We start from the raw sequence: 18,839 nt of genomic DNA on the forward strand, positions 1-18,839 counted from the left end.
AACATATTCAACATTTTTTCCATCAGTTCAATACATTATTCATAAATATTAGAGATGGAAAGACCTGGAAGATTACAGAGTCCAAACCTCCTTTTTGTAACTCCCTTTCCCCTAACTGTTGATGGTAGCTCAAAAAATCCAAACCAAAACCAAAACAATAAAAACCACCAACAAAACAAAATAAACCAAACAAACAAATAAAATACAAACACACAAGGAAAGCAACAAATTTACAAATTTTATAAGTAAAGTGAAAAGCTCCAAAGTTCGTGTTTGGTGGGGGTCGTTGGGGGCAGGATTTACACTGATGGAGCTCGCTGAAGACTAGGAGTATGGATGACTCTTTGCTTTGAAGACAGGCCAAGGGAGGGAAATGTCAGTTTCCCCCTTTTAGATAACAATTCAAGGTAAAGCTCAAGAGGCAATACCAAGTTCTTGGCCAAGTGTTAACTATCCATCTCTACAGCCTGTTGTGGACTCAGGACTCAGGCACTCTTCTCTTCATTTAGAACTTGAGATATTAATGCTAATGATAAAAAGAAAATGTATAAATGAATAGAGAGTGAAAACTACTAGAGAATGCTCCCTGGGATTATCTGTACTATCAAGATAGGAAAACTTTGCAGATGCTACTGTCTCTCTAGAGGAATAAATGCTTGCATTTTAATATTCTCAGCAGCTGGTTCCTGTTGAATGCCATCAGGATGATTCAGCCACCCACCAGGAACACCAGTAACAGCAAGTGCACACACAGAAATCTGCAAAACTTTCTCCTCTTGATGCCAACACCATTACTCTGGCAAAGTCAAAATCCTTTATTGAATTATCAGTTCTACTAAATGTGACCTTGTTCCCCTCACAAATACCAGCTTATTCTCAAATAAATGGAACTTCTGGCTGATTAAAATGTAACATTCCTTCTGACTTGAGCACACCCTGCTGTCAGTCTCTCTTCTGCCATGTTCATGTGATCTACCTCTTTTTCGTTTTCTTGCTATCCACTGAAACCTTGAAGGACTGGCAAGATCCATACATACTCAGAGTCCACTTTGTATGTTGCTCTGCTAACAGCTAAACCCATACATTTAATGTTATATCTCTACCCTTACATGTCTCAAGTTATTTCATCATTTCCATTTTTTAGACATTTTCTATTTCCACAGAATGTGTTTGTATGTCTGGTAAAACAGAAATGTGTAGCTGAACTGCATTTACCATTGACCTCATTAATACAGAATTACCATGCCATATTCAAGCTAGATAAAAATGCTATACTTGCCCTCTTCTTCAAATTTAGACCAGATTACACACTAAAGGGAAGAAAATGCCAAAGATGACAGCTAGCTATCAAAAAGATCTCACTGTCTCATTTTCAGGTCTCCAAAGTAAAATCTAAGGACATTCAACACAGATTCAGGTGCTCTCAACAGCCATGAAAATATATGGCTGAAGAGGGAATCTATAAATGTAATGAATACACAATTGGCTTATAACAGATGCAACCAAAATTAAATTCGATATCTTGACCTGCTCTCCAAAGTGAAAGTTTCTAGTTTAGGCTACAGACAGAGGTGTAACAAGCTCATTAATCACATGAACCAGAAATATAAGCTGACACTTCTGGGGATGCTGCAAAGAGCAATCTTAAGCTGTTGGGGGTCTGTGGGGAACCTGAAAAATCATGTGGCTCTGACAGTCCACAGCAAGCAACACTACTGCATTTTACAATGTACGTGGGTCAGGCACTGGCCATAACCACCACTATTTTAAACTTCCAGGACAGGATTTAAGGATCTTTGTAGGGAAATAATAGGTCCAATATGGACTTTTATAAAAAGATTCAATATATTTTTATTAGGTTCCTGTTACACAAAAATCATTGTGTTCATTGCATGAGAAGACAATGAATTAGGTCAATCTATGACCTCGAGAAGTATATAAATGGGAAAGAATCAGAGGCAGGGGAATATTAATAAGTAATAGTAGCAATAACAATAACAACAACGATGAGTGATAACCTTGAGCTAGTCATTCTGCTAAGCACTTTATATACTACATTTCATGGAATTCTTATAGTATCCCAGGAAGGCAGATATCGTTTTTCTCTTCACAGACGTGGAACGTGAGGCCCAGTAAAATTAAGTACATTGCCTAAAATTATGTAGACCTGTTCTTTACATTACAAATAAATACATAAATAGCTTGCATATAAAATGAAATATGGCAAGGCTCATTAAAAGATACAAAGTGTTGTAGAAATAAAGGAGGCAGAATGTGTTTCTATTTGGGAATACTAGGAGAAAAGGAACATGGATGGGAAAATGTGGTGTGCACTTAGGAAACAAGGATTGTTCCAGTTTGTAATGTTATAAACCTGTTGAATCATCAATGTCTCATTAGAACTCATACTTTGATAAGATAGTAAAATATACCAATCTGTACAGGAATATTTCTACAAAGAAATACTTCTTTCCAAAAGATCTTCTGACTACAATTTCTCAAAACTTTTCTTGTTATTTATTTTTTGGTGGGGATAGAGGGAGAAAAAAAGTGAGATACAAGGCTATGGAGGTCTGGGCAGCAGTGTTAACTCCAGAGTCTCTAGGGAGTACAATGCATTTGGGTGCACTTTCCTTCATTCCTCAGAGTGCCTTATCCTCATCACACATATTTGTCCCTGCCACATCCGAGGTGAGGTTACTGGCATAGAAATAGAAACCCTGAGGGTCTGGTTTCTTCCACTTCTTCAAAGTGGGATATCACTTACTTATTATTTTTATAAATTAGTTTTAGTGGTCAGCCTTTTGGCATAGGAGTACATCAAGAAAACGTGAGTTAGAAAACTTGAGTTCTGGTCCCAGTTTTGCCTTGCTCATCTTGAAAGCATTTTATCTCTTCTCTGTGTTTAAGTTTTCTTATTGGCAAAATGAGTAGTTTGAGCCTGAATATCATTTCTTAATCTGTTGGACAACCCCCTCACCAAATTTTTTTTTTGATAAAAATAAAACCTTGTTTTAATGTAGATCCTTCTATTCTTCTCTATTTAAAATTCCTGGTTCACAGAATGCAATATATAGTACCATTAGTCCAGATAATTTTGTAGAGCTTTACTTTCTCTATTTTGTTAAGTTTTTCTTGTAAATTTTGTTTTCCAAATATAAAACATTGTAATATATATGTATTTTCAAATTCTACATGGTCCTCGACCAGATATTCCAATATTCCATTCTGAAGGGTTGGTTAACCCACTCACCCATATTGAGATATCTAAAGCCCCTTCAAGCTCCAAGATACAGTGATTATGATGCTCTGATGCTGACATTTGCTTTGTCAACGCTTAAAGCAGAGCTTTTAAACTTCAAACAATAGCATAACAAGTTGCTATAACAATTACACTTACATAAATCTTTAAGCAGATGTGCATAACAGCTCTTTACATCTACTATCACACTGGACAACCAAAGCTTATGATGTTGTTATAAATCCTTGCAATAGTAAATTCTACAGTTAATTATATCCTATAGGAAAAAGTACTGTCCATATTTAGAATTGATTGACTCTTATTTTCCATATCTGTTAATTTTGCACCCAGCTATAGGGCTTTAAATAGCTCCCATAACTTTAATCATTAGCCCCCACTCAGTCATGACTTCTATGTCTCACCCTTCTGACCTTGCCCACTGAGTTCACTCTTACTGATGTAATCAAACATGTTTCATTGTAGTTGCATTCGTCACAGTGCTCATTAGAATTATCATCATTCCTACAGCACCTCAGTTCAATGAAATTGTGTGCCTATGCAATTTGTTGTTATTTTAAGTTCTTCAGCTGGAATTTTAAAAATCTAGATGGACAATTTTATTTTATCTGATCAATAAATATATATCCAGTTAAGTGCCTCTGAAAAATTGGTAAGAAAATTATTTATTAGAGCAAAATCTTAAGTCTAGAGAGATTTTTGTAAACTTGGACAGCAGCATTCACTGACCTTGAATCCACAGGTTCAAAATTTATTAGTGTCAAGTTAGTCTTTTAAAGCAATCCATTAAAGCAATAAGTATAAAATATATATGGTTTACATTTATGTATGTGTTGAATTTAATAAATTAGTCAGGAGTCAAGGTATTTTTAAAGAAATATTAAATCTGTTCTATATTGAGCAATTAACTGACTTTCTAACTTAAAATATTCTTTTGCTGTAGTTAAAACCTTTTTTTCTTTTTAAAACAAACAAGAGTACATAAACTGTAAGGTGGCAATGTAGTTCACTGCGACAATCTATATATTCCTTAACGTTTGTTCTTTTTATGGTCATGGTATGTAGAAACAAATAAATGTATAATAGTTTAAGTCCAGGAGTTTTTGCCTGACTAAATTCTAAACACATAGCTTAAATAAAGGGTTGAAAGCCTGGCATCTCATCATTACTGTTTATATGTTATAAGGTTTGCAGTGCCACCTTATAAAATATATAGTTGTTTATTTTCATGTTCAATAAGTAGTGTGGGGTTTCAGACTGAGAATGGATTACAGATTGTTCTCTCCTGGTTATTTTTGGCTTTAAGTATATTGATCATTTTATCATTTTCTTGTTTTAAACTACTTTAAACACAGCACAAATGTTATTCTCATCATGCCAGAAATGGGTTTGGAATTGATTCTGAGTTTCCATCAATTTTACTCTTTGCTCTTTGTGAGAAGTTTTTCACTGCTTAAATTCGAAAGGATAGTTTTGTTTAAAAGATGTCACAGTACAACATTTAGAGAACCTTAGCTGCCCAGAAAAACTCAGATTTTCTGCTTTACAAAAGAATAAAAATCATCGAATTTATTACCCTGGACTTTATTGAAATCAGTGAAGAATATTCATACAAATACAGTTTCATGAACTTCCTCTCTCTCTTTCTTCATGTAAGTGTTTGACAAAAGCATGTATCTTCTGAGAAGCCGGCCTGATTGGTCCAGGTTGGCACTGTTTCAGTGTTTGGCCTACGGCGGCTGCTTAGGAATAATTTCGTCTCATCCTCTCTATTTTCCTGGACTGTATCAAACTCAGACACGTGGTATGCAAAGGAAATCCAAGTCTTTTAAAAATGCTATTTCTTTTGGTACTAAAGCCAAGACCAGTTCTACTTTGGCCAAATGATCTTATCAAGATTTAACAAGAGATATTCAGTAATATCTCCAATCTGTGAGAAGACATTCCACTAAGGAAGATAATTTATTACATACAGTGTACATATATTTCTCCACTTGGTACCAGGAAGAGACATGATCAAACTTATTCTATTGGTACTGAAAACAATGTAACACTGACAAAAATTCTGTGGCAATTATTCATTTCAATTAATTCAAAAAGAAATAAACAAGTAGCTCTTCCCCCATTAAAACAGATACTGGAAATCTATTTTCAGTTATTGCTGAAAATATTTTGGCTTCCACAAAGGCACCTTACTAACACACCTACTTTGCCCTCCACTGCGATGTCACAATTCAGAACTTGTAACATTTTATTCAGGTACTCTAGACTAATTATATGAAACAACTGCATTACAGTATTAAGATGCTTTTGCAGAATTAAATGAAAGGAGATCTGCACAGTTCAGATAGCTTGGAAGATTTGCAATGAATATCACCAAAATCCTGCACGTGCAATATATTTTTCTACATTTACAAATTAGCTAATGAATAAGTGTATACCACAATAACTGCTAGGATTTAATTTCACACTTAAGAATATCAACAAACACAGAGAGAAATTTAGATAGGTAAACTCCATTTCCCTCCCCACCCCACCCTAGTGCTCCCCTGCACTGTTTGCATTTCAGAACAAATGCTTCATGCCTCTTGAAAAGCGCCAGGAAATCTCTTCTCTAGCTATGCAGGCCTCAATTTTATGTGTGTAGTATGACACACCTTAAAAGAGAGAGCCCCACAAACTAGAGTGGGACGTTAATTTAAATACAGACTTAAGGAGAAGAGCTCCATCTACTGAATCAGTTAGATCATAGTGTGTACCCTATAGTTATCCCATTCACTACTTTCAACCACTTAGAGGCTCTGGAGAGAACAGAAAAGTTATAGACCTGAGCAACCATGAAAAACAGCTTTGAGCCTAATGCCATTTGGGATATTTCTCAGATACCCTGAGCCCCTTTCCTTTGCCCCTCCAATTTTCAAAGCTTTCCATGTTGCAATATAAAATAAAAATGGATGTTTTGCTATATGAACCATCCCTTGGAAGTAGAAAGTCATTGGTTGTTGAAGGAAATGTCTCAGACAGTTGAAGAGAAAGCTACAGAAAGAAAATCTCTAGCTGGCAGGTTGGGCAGCCTAGGTAAGAAGGGAAAAGAAGAGTAGCCTACTTACTCCTCCTGCCTTGCACCATTGCTGGGGAAGCCTGCAGCCACCCAGGATCAGCTCTTCTGGCCTCTCCCCGGCTGCACAGTATTGTTGTGGCATTGGGAATTTGCTGTGGCTTCGTAAGATTATGGGGATGTGCTTCAGCAAGCCAAAAAAGTCACAAACAAAATTCAAGAGAGAAAAAAAAAGTATAAAAACAGCTGATCTTACTGGAGAAGCTCTTGGCATTTTCCTACATATGCCACAATTTTCTTTGGTATTTCCTGGTTCTGTGATCAGAAAAATTATCGTATCATATTTATTATTGTTGTTTTTTTCAGGGTTGCTGGTGGTGACGGGTGGTACAGTGAGGGCAAACAGACGGATCAAGGAGAAGCAAAGTAAAGATTACTTCTCCCACTTGTTTGAAAGCTTTCCAAGAGATTGCAGGTTAACAAATCTCTTCTTCAGAATACTGAAGATGTATAGATATCACATATAGGAAAAGATGGCCATACTCTTTCTAGATTGGGAAAGAAAAAAACTTCTAACACAGTAACAGATTCAGAACAAAGCAAATTGTATCAGAAAAAACTTAAACGTTCATATAGCTGCATAAAATTCAGCAGCATATAAGACTTAAAAAAATACTTCATAAATTAAGATAAAATATTTGAATATAAATGGGTGTTAAGTATATATATAATTGGATGAAAGCAATAGTTCAGTGAATTTTTTATTACAGAAAAATAAAATATAATGAATTAACAAAAGTTTTACAGTAATGCTAACCTTTTCTCTTGTAGGTTAAAATAGAATTAATGTAACTGTAAAGTGGATTCATGTTTCCCTGTGGGTGTGAATGTATATATATACCTGCCCAGGTATTACTGACTGACACTGAAAGGTGATATGTTGCAAAGAAATTCAAACTTTGAGAATTATTTTAAATTGGGTATTTAAAATATCAGTATTAACCTGGCAGGTTTCTTTCTTTCTCTTTCTTTCTTTTTAACACATTTAATTTTCAGGGTCTGTTTTAAAGCACGAAAAGAAAAACAGATTAGAAAAGCATTGCACATCAATAAGTATTTTGTAAAATAATCCATTTGCATTTATTAGAATATTCAGTTCTCAAAAAACGGCTAATTGGATTTTCTTCAAGCCTTTTCAAGACAAGTTCAGTTCTGTGTCAAGGATAACTATAAGAAATTTCATCTCAAAAGGTAATTTGTTTGGTTAGTTATAAAAGCCTGAAAAACAAGATTATCTCCACCATAACTATAACAAAACAGCTAATGAGTAAGTACATTCTGGTAAGAATCGATAAGAATGGCAAAGCCTGAGAGGGTCATCGCAGACTTGAGAAAGGTAACCAAGTGAGGAAGCATCAAACAGAGTTAAAGCATTCTGAAAAATGGAAAGTGTTAATAATCACTGACAGGAAAGAATATTCTTCGATAGCGATGACAACAACAAAACAAAACAAAACAAAACAACTAAAACAACTGGAAATACATATCTCCAGAGGCAAACTATGACTACTTATTAAGCAAGAGGAGAACCTGCTTCTTTGTCATTCCCTTTGGAAGCCTAGCTTTAAAAAAAAAAAAAAAAAGGTTGCACAAAAGATACATGTGTTCCTTTTCTGGTATTATTACAGGCCCACCTAGATTTAGCTTTCGATTCCAGATGAGATCAGGCATGTTCAGACTAGCACATCTTTGCTCTGTAAGCACAGAGCTGCTATCATTTCACCGGCAAATTCTCGTATCCCCAAATTTATGCACAATAGATACCCTTTAAAATCTGCAAATTTTCTATTTCAGTGAAATATCTGATTGAGTTAATTTTTTTTCTTAATTTACGCTGCTCGTATTAAGCTGAAAAGTTAAGGCAGGCAACTCCTATAAAAAGGAAAGTTGAATAGTACTTACCCTAAGTGTAATGTGCAAGCCTTAATGGGGCAATTTACTTTTGCTCTAAGATATTTAGAAAGGTGTCCAGGTCTAAACTCAGCTCTCGCCTTTTTCCCTTCTGGAAAACTGAGTAGACTCACAGAAGGTGCCTCTGCGAAAGATCATACAAACCAACAGCCTTACCTGTGGCCATTCAGAAGACTGCACTTTGGTGTGTGTTTAAAACTATGAATAAAGTCAGATACAGCGCATGCTCAGCAGGCAATTTAAAAATATTTATAACATTGTTGTTTCAAAAACAAATTTCCTCAAACAAAGCAAAACTCACATTTTTTTATCCATGCCAAGTTTAACGTTCTGAGACAAAGCTGTTTTGGAGTTTTCCGCTGAAGGAAAAAAGGCTTTTAAAATTTTTTGTTGAACGAAAAATAGTTCTCTCTTCCCTTTTGGGTACGCTTAAAGGGGTGGAATAAATTTTTCTCCAAGTTTCAACAAAATTCACCTCTGGCTATGATAAGGCATTACAAATTTAAGGTCTGTAAAAAATAATTTTAGAGAAACTAACAAGAAACTAAAAACTATGGGTTTAAAGAATGTAATGGTCATCTGAACTTTCAAGGCAGTCTTGCATGTAACTATACAAAAATTATATCCTGATACAAACAGGATATATTATACGTAGATAAGAATAATGTGTATACAACCATATGCATACTAGAGAAGTTTTATTTTTCTTTTGCTAACTAAAATCAGAACTCTCTAAAGCCGAAAAAGAAATACAACAAAAATTTAGGAGAAACCCAGTAATAACATCGGCACAATTCATCTGTTTTTCATAGCAAGCGTGGAAAAGAAGGCAATCATACCAATTGATTAAATTTTGAGATATATAAAATAAAAATTTGATAAAAGAAGGTTTTTAAAGTATGAATTGCAGTAGAAATGCCTGTTTCGTTCCTGGTTGAAAATTTCTTTCTCTTCCTTGAATATCCCTAAGCATTCCATTTTACCATCTATCACCAAACCCTGAACAGCTCGCAGATCTCACAGATCTTATTTAAATCTCTTACTTAATTCTTAAGTCTCTGAATGAATTTCAGCTCCTGCTCTACTTTCCAAGGGTGCTCAGCTGGCCTCACAAAAGCTCCACAGACACATCGTTCACTATCTCTGATGCTTTCAAGCTTAACAGAGGATGCCAAAAAAAAAAAAAAAAAAAAAAAATCAACGATTAAAAAAAGTTTATTAAAGTGAAACTAGGAGTGCAAATTTGAAGAAGTTGCTTCTACTTTTATTTCTCTCTCAACTCAGCACAGGTGTTTCCTAACTTATACTGCTGTGCATGCTGATGAAGGGGAGGGTTAAATTAAGGTGAGGGAGTGGGCCAAGGGCAGACCAACAAGCATGTAGGATCTCCAGCCTCATGTGTTAATGGATGTGTTTAAAAATGGACCCCCCAAAAAGCCTAGAATGAGGTTTCTTTTTGGCAAATAATTAAACCAGTATACTGAAATAATTAAAGCTTTGTCTTTAAATAAAGCATCAGATCAACAGAACAAAAACAAAGATAAAAATTGCACACACATATGCATGTGCGCACACACGCTCTGACACACACAGATACGCAAAACTAGTGGGTGAGGGGAGAAGGAAATTAAATAAAAGAAAACAAACAGAGTCCTAACAGGCCATTCTCCGAAAAGGAATCTAAATAAAAAGTCATATGATATCTGATAGTGCAGGACACGTCGCCAAGAACTGGAGCGGATTGCCTACAGGAAGAAAGGGCCAGTGTATTCCAGCTCAAAGAGCTTTTCTTTCCTCCTCCTCTATTTTTTTTCCCTTTTCTCCTCGACTGTGAATGTGTTACTCTCAGGTCAGATCCACGAAGAATCCCAGAATGACAGCTATCACCTGTCACTGTACTCTTGGCGGCACAACTAGCTGATAGGAGCTGCCTGAGTTGGGATCAAGAAGAGCTAGTGCAGCTTTCAGTAACAGCCTGTTATCCCAGTCCCTCTGCCCCTTTCAAAGACCCCCTTGGTCACATCAAAAACAGACCAAAAAGAAAAAGAAAAAAGAAAAAAAAGGGGGGGGTACCAAATGAAAAATTAAAAATGCAGGGACAACAGCCCACAGCAACAAGAGAATTGAGGGAGAAAAAATAAAACACAAGCAAAAAGGAAAAAAGCAAAACCAAAACAACTCTTGTCTTCAATATAAAACTTTTTAAAGACTGAGTTTCTCTTATTTGGATGACATTCTTTTTAAAAGTATTTTTCTCCTTAAGCACTATTAAAAGCATTAAAAAATTCTACAAAAATACAGAAAAGTCTGAAAGCAATTCAAGAATATTCCTAAAGAAAACATGTAAGTGTAAGAAGTGAGTTACCCTGGAAAATTCTGGATTTGCCAAAAGTTCCCCTACTTCTAATATCTTTCAGTGAGTTCAAGTGCTAACACTGGCCACCTAGTACTTGTTTTTTATCTGAGGATCATTACTGAGGCAACACATACATAGTAAGGTTTCCCGAAAAGACTCCTTGTTATCAAGTTACTTCAAACATAAGGCACTCACACCTCCAAGCCAGGAGGGTTTTTTGATGAAGCATCACACTCTGCCCTGATATGTATTACACCCTTAAGAAGCACTTACATAAATGCATTCTATAATTATGGAAAATGTATATATCTATATTTTCCCCTACATTTTCCCTCCCCAGGGATATGAATAGATTTTATTTTCAGTTAATAGAAAAAAAAAAGAAAAGAGTTTCTGATTCTTGAAACAACTGTTGTAGCTGTTTTCTACTTAGCAAAACAGTTATCTGTAGTTAGGAACGGTACATAATATATATTTAAGGATTTTTGTAGAGCTTGAGAATTGTTCCCCTTGTTTAGTTTTGTGTCTATAATGTACCTTAAAAAGATTTCTAAGTGACAATCAACATATAAATGCATTAAGAGGAGAACTTTCAGAAAGAAAACATTATCTTGGGTTTACAAATCCAGGATATTAGCATAAAGATATAAATGTACAGCATATATAAAAGATAAAATTGTTTACTACATTTTACACACACAGCTCACATCTGATTTCTTTTTTCTTTTGTTGGAGCATTAATTTGAAAATGATAAGCATTCTGAAATGTTTGCTACAACACAAATTCATGGTAAAAATATACATGCATAGGCAAAAATTGAAATGGAGAACACAAAGCTACGTGGCAATCAGAATCGTTGACAAAATCTCCATCTAGACTATATTTTGCTTGAACTAGTGTATCATAGAAGGGGCAAGAAATCTCTCTGGGGGTTTTGTCATTTACATAATTAGAAACAAAAATAAAATACAAATATCTGCTCCCTTACTACCTTTTCTTAATAACTGACAAGTGACACAAGTGGTACCTTTTAAACAGATGGATGCAAAAACTTGTGAGATCGAATGAACTGATGTACCCCATTGGTATTTTGGGAACCCAAATTCCATAATTAACTTTTTACCCAAGTGGCAAAAGTAGAAGATGTTCTAGTCACCGAATTGATTATTTGATGGACTTTTGTTCTTTCTTCCACAAGATTTTGGCGACCCAGAAAGGGTAAAGACATGATAAGAGAAGATGCATCCTGAACAACTTTTATTGTGAGTAGAAAAAAAATAGCATAAAGTGAGCATAAGAACAGTTGGATTTGGAAAGATTAAAAGAGGAGAAAAGAGCAACATATGCAACTTAATTAGTCTTTTTCTTTTTAATTTTTTCATGTACATATATGTATATATTGGGATGATGGGGAGAAAAGATAACTGGATTTCTTTTGAATGTCTTTGTGTCTTTATAGAGTGAATGTTCTGTTCCTGTCTCTTTCTTTTTAGGCGAAAAACTAATAAAAATAGAAAAACATATATCAGACATTAAGCTCACTCCCCCCCCCCCCACCCTTCCCTTTGTAAAGAACTCTTTGTTCTCTAGTGAAAATGCTGAAAAATCCCCGGGCAGCTACTCCCTGAAACAAGTGCAAAACACTTAGAGGCTTTTGGGCTGGCTGGGAGCCAGAAACCCTCCCGCTGTCTGGTTAGAAGAGGAAAAAAAGAAGAGAGAGGGAGAGGGAGAGAGGGGAAGAGGGATGGGGGGGCAGAGAGAGAGGAAGAGAGAGAGGAAGAGAGAGGAAAAGAGAAGGGGGAGAGAGAGAGAGAGAGAGAGAGAGAGAGAGAAATTGGAGCTTCCTTTAATAGACATAGGAAGCAGCGTTTTTTTCTTTCTTTTTTTTCAAAACTGGCGGTCAAGCGTTAAGTAACTCCCGTCTAAATCCACCTGCTAGAAATGAACTTGGGTAACCCCCCAGGGGTGCACAAAGACAGGGAAGACAGTAACATACTCCATACTCTTTCCCACCCCCCGTTGTACTGCTTCCATTCTTTCTGCTCTCATACACAAATGCCCACAGCTTCTCACGCCGCCCCTCTTACCCCCCAACAACAAACACAGCAAAATACATGCTCCCTCGGTCTCCTAAAAAAAAAAAAAAAGGCTTTTCCATCTCGGTTGCGACACAGTGATAAGGGGTAGCGAACATCTCATACCTGGTGTGAATGCTAATCAGTCAGGAGTTCTCCTTTTCCCAAGACAGGGAACTGTTTCCTTCCAAATTTATTAGAACCTCCTCCACTGCCTCTTTGAAAAACCTTCTTTGTCACCCTCTCCCAAGTCCCGATACTTCTTTAAAAAAAAAATGGCTTCGGAGCTCCTTCTATTCTTGATATTGATTCTCTCTCTCTCCCCCCACCCCTCCTCCTCTCTCCTGTCTGTGTCTCTTCTGAGTGGTCTATTGATAAGTCCCTGGAGGCACTGGGTCAGCCTGCCCGTAGGAAACCAGACACAATGCACAAATCTCCGAGTGCCATTCTGCCATCAGCAAGCAGACCACGTTTAGGAGAGAGAGAGAGGAAAAAAAAACAGTAGAGCAAGAGACAGAGAGAGAGAGAGAGAGAGAGAGACACCAACCGAGGGAGGGAGAGAGAGACTGAGAGAGAGGAAGAGAGAGGGGGAAGAGAGAGAGAGGGGGGGAGAGAGAGAGAGAGAGAGAGGGAGAGAGAGGAGAGACGGAGAGAGAGAGTGTGTGAGAAAAAGACTGATTGGAACAGGAGGGAGAGAGAGAGAAAAGGAGAAGGAGAGAGAGCGCGAGAGGGAGAGCGGCACTGCCAGTCAGGTTAATCATCCCTACTTTAATTAGCTGTTCGGCTTAGACATAAAACAATTGAATTTGAATGATCTGTCAGCAGGCTCGGCTGAACCAAAGGGGAAAAGCGAATATTACAAAAAGACTGTTGGTGTGTTCTGATAAGCAATACTGCTCGTACTGACAAATCCTCAAAGGGGGAACTATTAAAACTTACAACTAAACAAAAAGTGCAAATACAAATGGCACTAGATAGAGGTCTTTAAAAAATGGAGTTTTCTCCTCTAGTTTTATGAACCATAGATATTTATGTGCAGGTGCCAACATATTAGGGGTTTTCGTGTAATGTGTGAAAGTTTATTAACGATGGTCTAGGAGTGTAGCAGACAGATGCTGCAGAGAACAAGACAGGTACAGTCAGATGCCGAATCTAGATCTTGGAGGGAGATGGATGCTGGAAGAAGAGGCACCGTGGCAAGAGATCAGCACAGACAAAGTCAGTGGGCAGATAGGCAGACAGATTTTAGGCACGGCACGATCTCATCTAAAAAGGCAAAAGTTCTGATGCAATATTAGGTACAAAACAATCCATCCATCCTCCTCTCCCGGGTGCACTCCAAGGTACAGTTAAAATGGATTAATCTTTGTGACAAACAGAGCTGGCAAGGCAGACACTGAAGGCGATTTGCAGACCCAGAGAATACAGAGCTAGAAAAAGCCCCAGAGATCAATATCTCCCCCTCCCAATTTAGTAGAGAGGAAACTGAGGCCCAGAGTCAACACTAGACACTAGGACTCCAGGAGCCCACCAGGCCAGTGTTCTTTCCACCACACCAGCTAACCTAGAGTATTCTTTGAAGATCTGGCCCAACAGGTATGAAAATCACCCTTGCCTCCCAAATAAGAAGATTACTCCACCTATATAGTTAGTGCACAAACCTCCAATTTCTCAAAATGTTTAAATAGCCAAATGGAAATATAATTACATATATAAATACATTTCCACTTTATATATATGTGTGTTTATGTATATATATATATATAGAGAGAGAGAGAGACCATTTTGAATGCTAGGAAAAAGGGATTTAAGTCTTTAATTCATTCTAGGAGAAAAGCAGAAAAATATAATAATGTAGAGGCCTCGTCTCACCAAGATATAACTTGTGTCACATTTTCAAGCTAATGAAGGCTAGTGGTTTGATCTACAAAGACCTCACCCTGAATTTACAATTCGCTCTATGAACATCATCTGCTATATATCACCACGTGAGAAGATGTGGTTTTTCTCATACATCTCGTTTCTAAAATATAGGCACATTGTGGGTGAAAGAGATTGAGTCTTTCAGCATACTATGCAGTTTTAAAGCACTGATGAGATTTTCCACCTGGAGAATTAGGTATGTACAACCTTTCCAATATATTTCAATTGAAAATGAGCTACTAAAAAGGGGAAACTATATTTTCCGCCCATGAAAGTGATGGTATCTTTTTCGGGACACATATGATCATGTTCACTAAGGATTCCCTTTTGACAATGGGTAATTGAAGGTCCAGTTTTTAAATGGTGAAAGAGGTGCTTATGAAGAGAACAGTGCCATCAGATGTTTCTGGAGAGATTAAGTTTCTTGCCCTAAAACAAGACTCAGGATGTGTATGAAACCAAAAACTATCTCTCAGTCATGCTTCAGCAACAACATTGCTACTTAGGGAGAAAGAAGAAAACCGAAAGAAATGTCAGGCACGTGGGAGCCCACTCAAAGACAAGTAATCTGAGAGAAGTCATAGCCAGAGTAATTTAGTTTATTTGCACACCAACCTCTTTAACAATGGCTGCTATGCCATGCCTAAAACACACGGCCTACAGTTGACTGATTTGGAAAGGGGGAAGGAATCAGTGATTTTGATAATGGCAGATCCTTTGGCAAGCCCCAAAATGCCTGATAGGCCAGAGCCCAGAAGAAAGCAGTGGAGTGCTTAGTAAATGTCTGTTGGTGAACTGAGAAAAAAGAACAAGAGCTTTGGAGCAAACACATATTTATATATAACACTGCAAAAGTCACAGCTACTCTGAAAGCCTCAGTTTTCCTTTCTGTAAAAGGTGATGATATTGGTCCCATAGAGTTGTCTTAAGGATGACATGAGGAAACATATAAAGTACACAGCTAGTCATTACACGGTAGTTATTATGGAGGAAGGTGTGTAAACAAAAGTGTATATTATGGATGTGCTGAGTGTGTTATATTCAAAGCATGTAGGTTCAAGACATGAAAGCATATAGCAAAGCAAGGATCTAATATACAGATCTCTACTAGAAAGGATTGGCAGTAGAGATTATAAAGTTTAGAACTAAATTCCTAAAATCTAAACTTCAAGGATGTTAGGTCATCTGAGTTGTATTATTTCTTTGTTCCCAGATTTTACTATATTTCCTGGCTCATAATAATAACGATGGCCAACATATTACTAATTGGCTTGCCCTAAGCAGTCTGCTAAGGACTTTACATTTTAAAATCATACTTTAGCATAACAAGAATCCTATGAATGAGGTACTACCAATATCCGCATTTCATAGAAAAGAAAACTGAGGTATAGAAAGATTGTGTAACTTGCTCAAGATCACACGCCTAGTAAGTGAGGAGCTGGGAATTAAATCCAGCCAATCTGATTTTAAAGCCTGCATTCTCAGCCATGGTACTAAACTGGCACACAGTAGGTATTCAGTCAATGTGTGTTGAATGAATAAGCAAATAAAAAAACACTAGAATTTTTATTTCATTGGAGATCAGTAATAATCTGTGCACAACCACTTGAGAGAATCTTGTTTTCGAATTATAGAATCTGTCCTTCTTCTGTAGCTCACTTCAGGTGTAGTCCTTTGTCAGAAACCAGGGTGAGCCTTGTCCCTGCATGGTGCTGAAAATGGATGAAGGGAAGAGTGCTGACCATGACCACCCAGGGCATTTAAATATCTGACGGCATTTTCAGCACTTTGAGGATAGTGTTAGCACAAGGGTTATTAATTGGCTTAATTCCAGTTCGGATAATTACATCGTGTCTCTTTAATTTTCCCCCGACTATGCCATTCTTCACTTCCTGTCACAAATGTGCTCTTTAAAAAAGCATATGAATACACACAAACATATAGTTATATTTAAGGTTTGCATAATCATTTAGGGTGCTTTTTTTTCTAAATGATCAGTGTATAGTAGCTATGTAATAAATGAATGGGCAAAATAATTAAAGTCATTGTAAAATAAAGATAACTAGTTGAAGCTTTTTGTTTGGCAATGAAATAAACAGATTTTTAAAACATTTCCTTGGTGACAGAATTCCAATCACATTTTTTTCTCATGGGCAGATATTTCCAGAGCTGATGACCTGCTCATGATAAGCTGATTTTCTTACACTATGTAGTTTCCAGTATAAAAAAATACCAATGAAAACTCCGATATTTTAGAGTAGAAAATGAGACTAAGTCCTGAGTGGTAGAGCATACTGAACGTATGGGTTTTCAGTGAATTATTAACCCATTTATTAGCTCTGACTTACTTGACAGGTTTTTTTTTTATCTCCAAACATGTCACTAGAATAATCTTCAAATTATAAAAGAAAAGGACAACATATCCTAATTTAATAAGCTTAGGAAAGTTTGACAGTCATAAACAGACACAACTCCTTTTCCTTTTTCCAAAGAATTCTTGGCCTTTGAAATACTGTGCCTGCATTATACTAAAGAAACACTCCCAGAAAAATACGCTTAAAACATGTACACAAATAGGTAAATGCACCCATGGTAGACCATAGTTTATTAGGCCTTTTTAGTGTACATTTGTATGAATAAGTCATCAAATATAGGGAGTGTGGAAAATAAGAGAATAAAGGGTTAATTTATTTACTATGCATGAAGGTTTCTAGATCTTTGCTTCTTCAGCTTTTAGTTCAAAATTCCATGCACATTCTGCACATAATAATAAATGCCATAATTCAACGTATCTCATAATTTGATTTACTTTCAAGCACCTTTTTTCTGGTTCAGCTCTTGAAGCCTTCCTTCTTATAAACTTCCTCCAAGTTATTTTTTGTAGCGCTCTGTAAAATATCATTTAAAGTTGGTGTTCATAAGATAACCCTCACGCTATAGAGAGATTTGTATCAAACTAGTCCATATTTCCTTTTGAGAACCAGTGGTCAAGTCCCATGCTCTTATCTGAGAACAAGCCACAATAAATATATAAAACAGCCCTTTCCCACCTGTTTGACCCCTGTAATAATGATAGCAGTCTCTCAGTGACTGCCCTCTGGTTAGTTACTCATTCCTTAAGACTGAGCTCTTCCAGGACAAGGTCTTTCCATTCTACCTTGTATATTTAATGTATTGTCCAGCATCACACCTGCCATGGTGGTAGATGATCTCCCAGAAAAGCTGGAAGCAACAAATTTTAATTCCCTTTGTTCTTCATGAGTAAATACAAATTTTTCTCTCTGTGTGTCAAGTTTTCAACATGTAAAAGGGGCATACTTTATCCTAAGATTAGTGATTTGATGTTCAGAAAATCATATTGGAGGGTATAGTATTTAAGAATTAGCTAGTGAAAAGCACTTGTTTTGGTTATTTTCATAGTATCGCCACTATTTTTATAGCAAGAAGTACTTAGAAAACACGTTCTAAATTCAAAATTTAGGTGAATTTTGAATTCAAAAGAAAAGTGGACAAGATTTATCCTGAATATTAGAGATAGTAAGCACTTGGTTTTTAAATGCCATTTAGGAACAGCCTGACAGATTTTATACAAGCAGAAGGTATTTAGGAAATTCTCTGGTTCTCTCAGTTTACAGAGAAGAGCTGAGTGGCAGAGATATTTTATCTGACAAGCTTAAGGTAAAAAAAACTTGGTAGAAGTGAACTAGTGCTGGAACCCAGTCTGTCTGTCCCTGGTTCCACACTCTTCTCACTCATACTTTGAAAGATGGCTTTTATACTCTTGACTCCAGATACCCTCTTTTTTGGACATATTTTACTGACGGAACTCTTAAATTCTGGTGCTGATAAAGGGGTACAATATTCCTAATGTAGTCTGTTAACACACTACAAAGGAACTATAGTAGGCTGAAGAATGGCCCCCCTCAAAAGATATCCATGTCCTAATCCCCAGAACCTTTGAATGTTACCTTACGTGGCAAAGGGGTCTTGCAAATATGATTAAATTAAGGCTATTAAAATGAGGAGATTATCCTGGATTTTCTAGGTGCACTCTAACTGTAATCACAAAGGTTCTTATAAGAGAGAGGCAGGAGGATCAGAGTTAGCAGATGTGATGACAGAAACAAGAGGTTGGGGTTATTTGAAGAAGGGGTCATGCACCAAGGAGTGCAGGGTCCTCCAAAAGATAGAAAAGG

At 36.6% G+C, this 18,839-nt stretch overlaps 1 protein-coding gene across 50 annotated transcripts in view; it reads right to left on the minus strand.

Annotated features, from left to right (window-relative positions):
- ZBTB20 (zinc finger and BTB domain containing 20) overlaps positions 1-18,839 on the minus strand; it is an 830,436-nt gene that overhangs the window by 127,103 nt on the left and 684,494 nt on the right. The window contains exon 1 of one of the 50 annotated variants that reach the window (XM_054682171.2): positions 12,847-13,089. The exons of the other annotated variants lie outside the window; for them this stretch is intronic. The gene's annotated coding sequence lies outside the window, so the exon portion shown is untranslated. Of the gene's footprint in view, positions 1-12,846; positions 13,090-18,839 lie in introns of those variants that run through there. 50 annotated transcript variants of the gene reach the window in all.

The sequence above is a fragment of the Pan troglodytes genome, chromosome 2, assembly GCF_028858775.2.
Source record: "Pan troglodytes isolate AG18354 chromosome 2, NHGRI_mPanTro3-v2.0_pri, whole genome shotgun sequence".
Classification (NCBI taxonomy): domain Eukaryota; kingdom Metazoa; phylum Chordata; class Mammalia; order Primates; family Hominidae; genus Pan; species Pan troglodytes.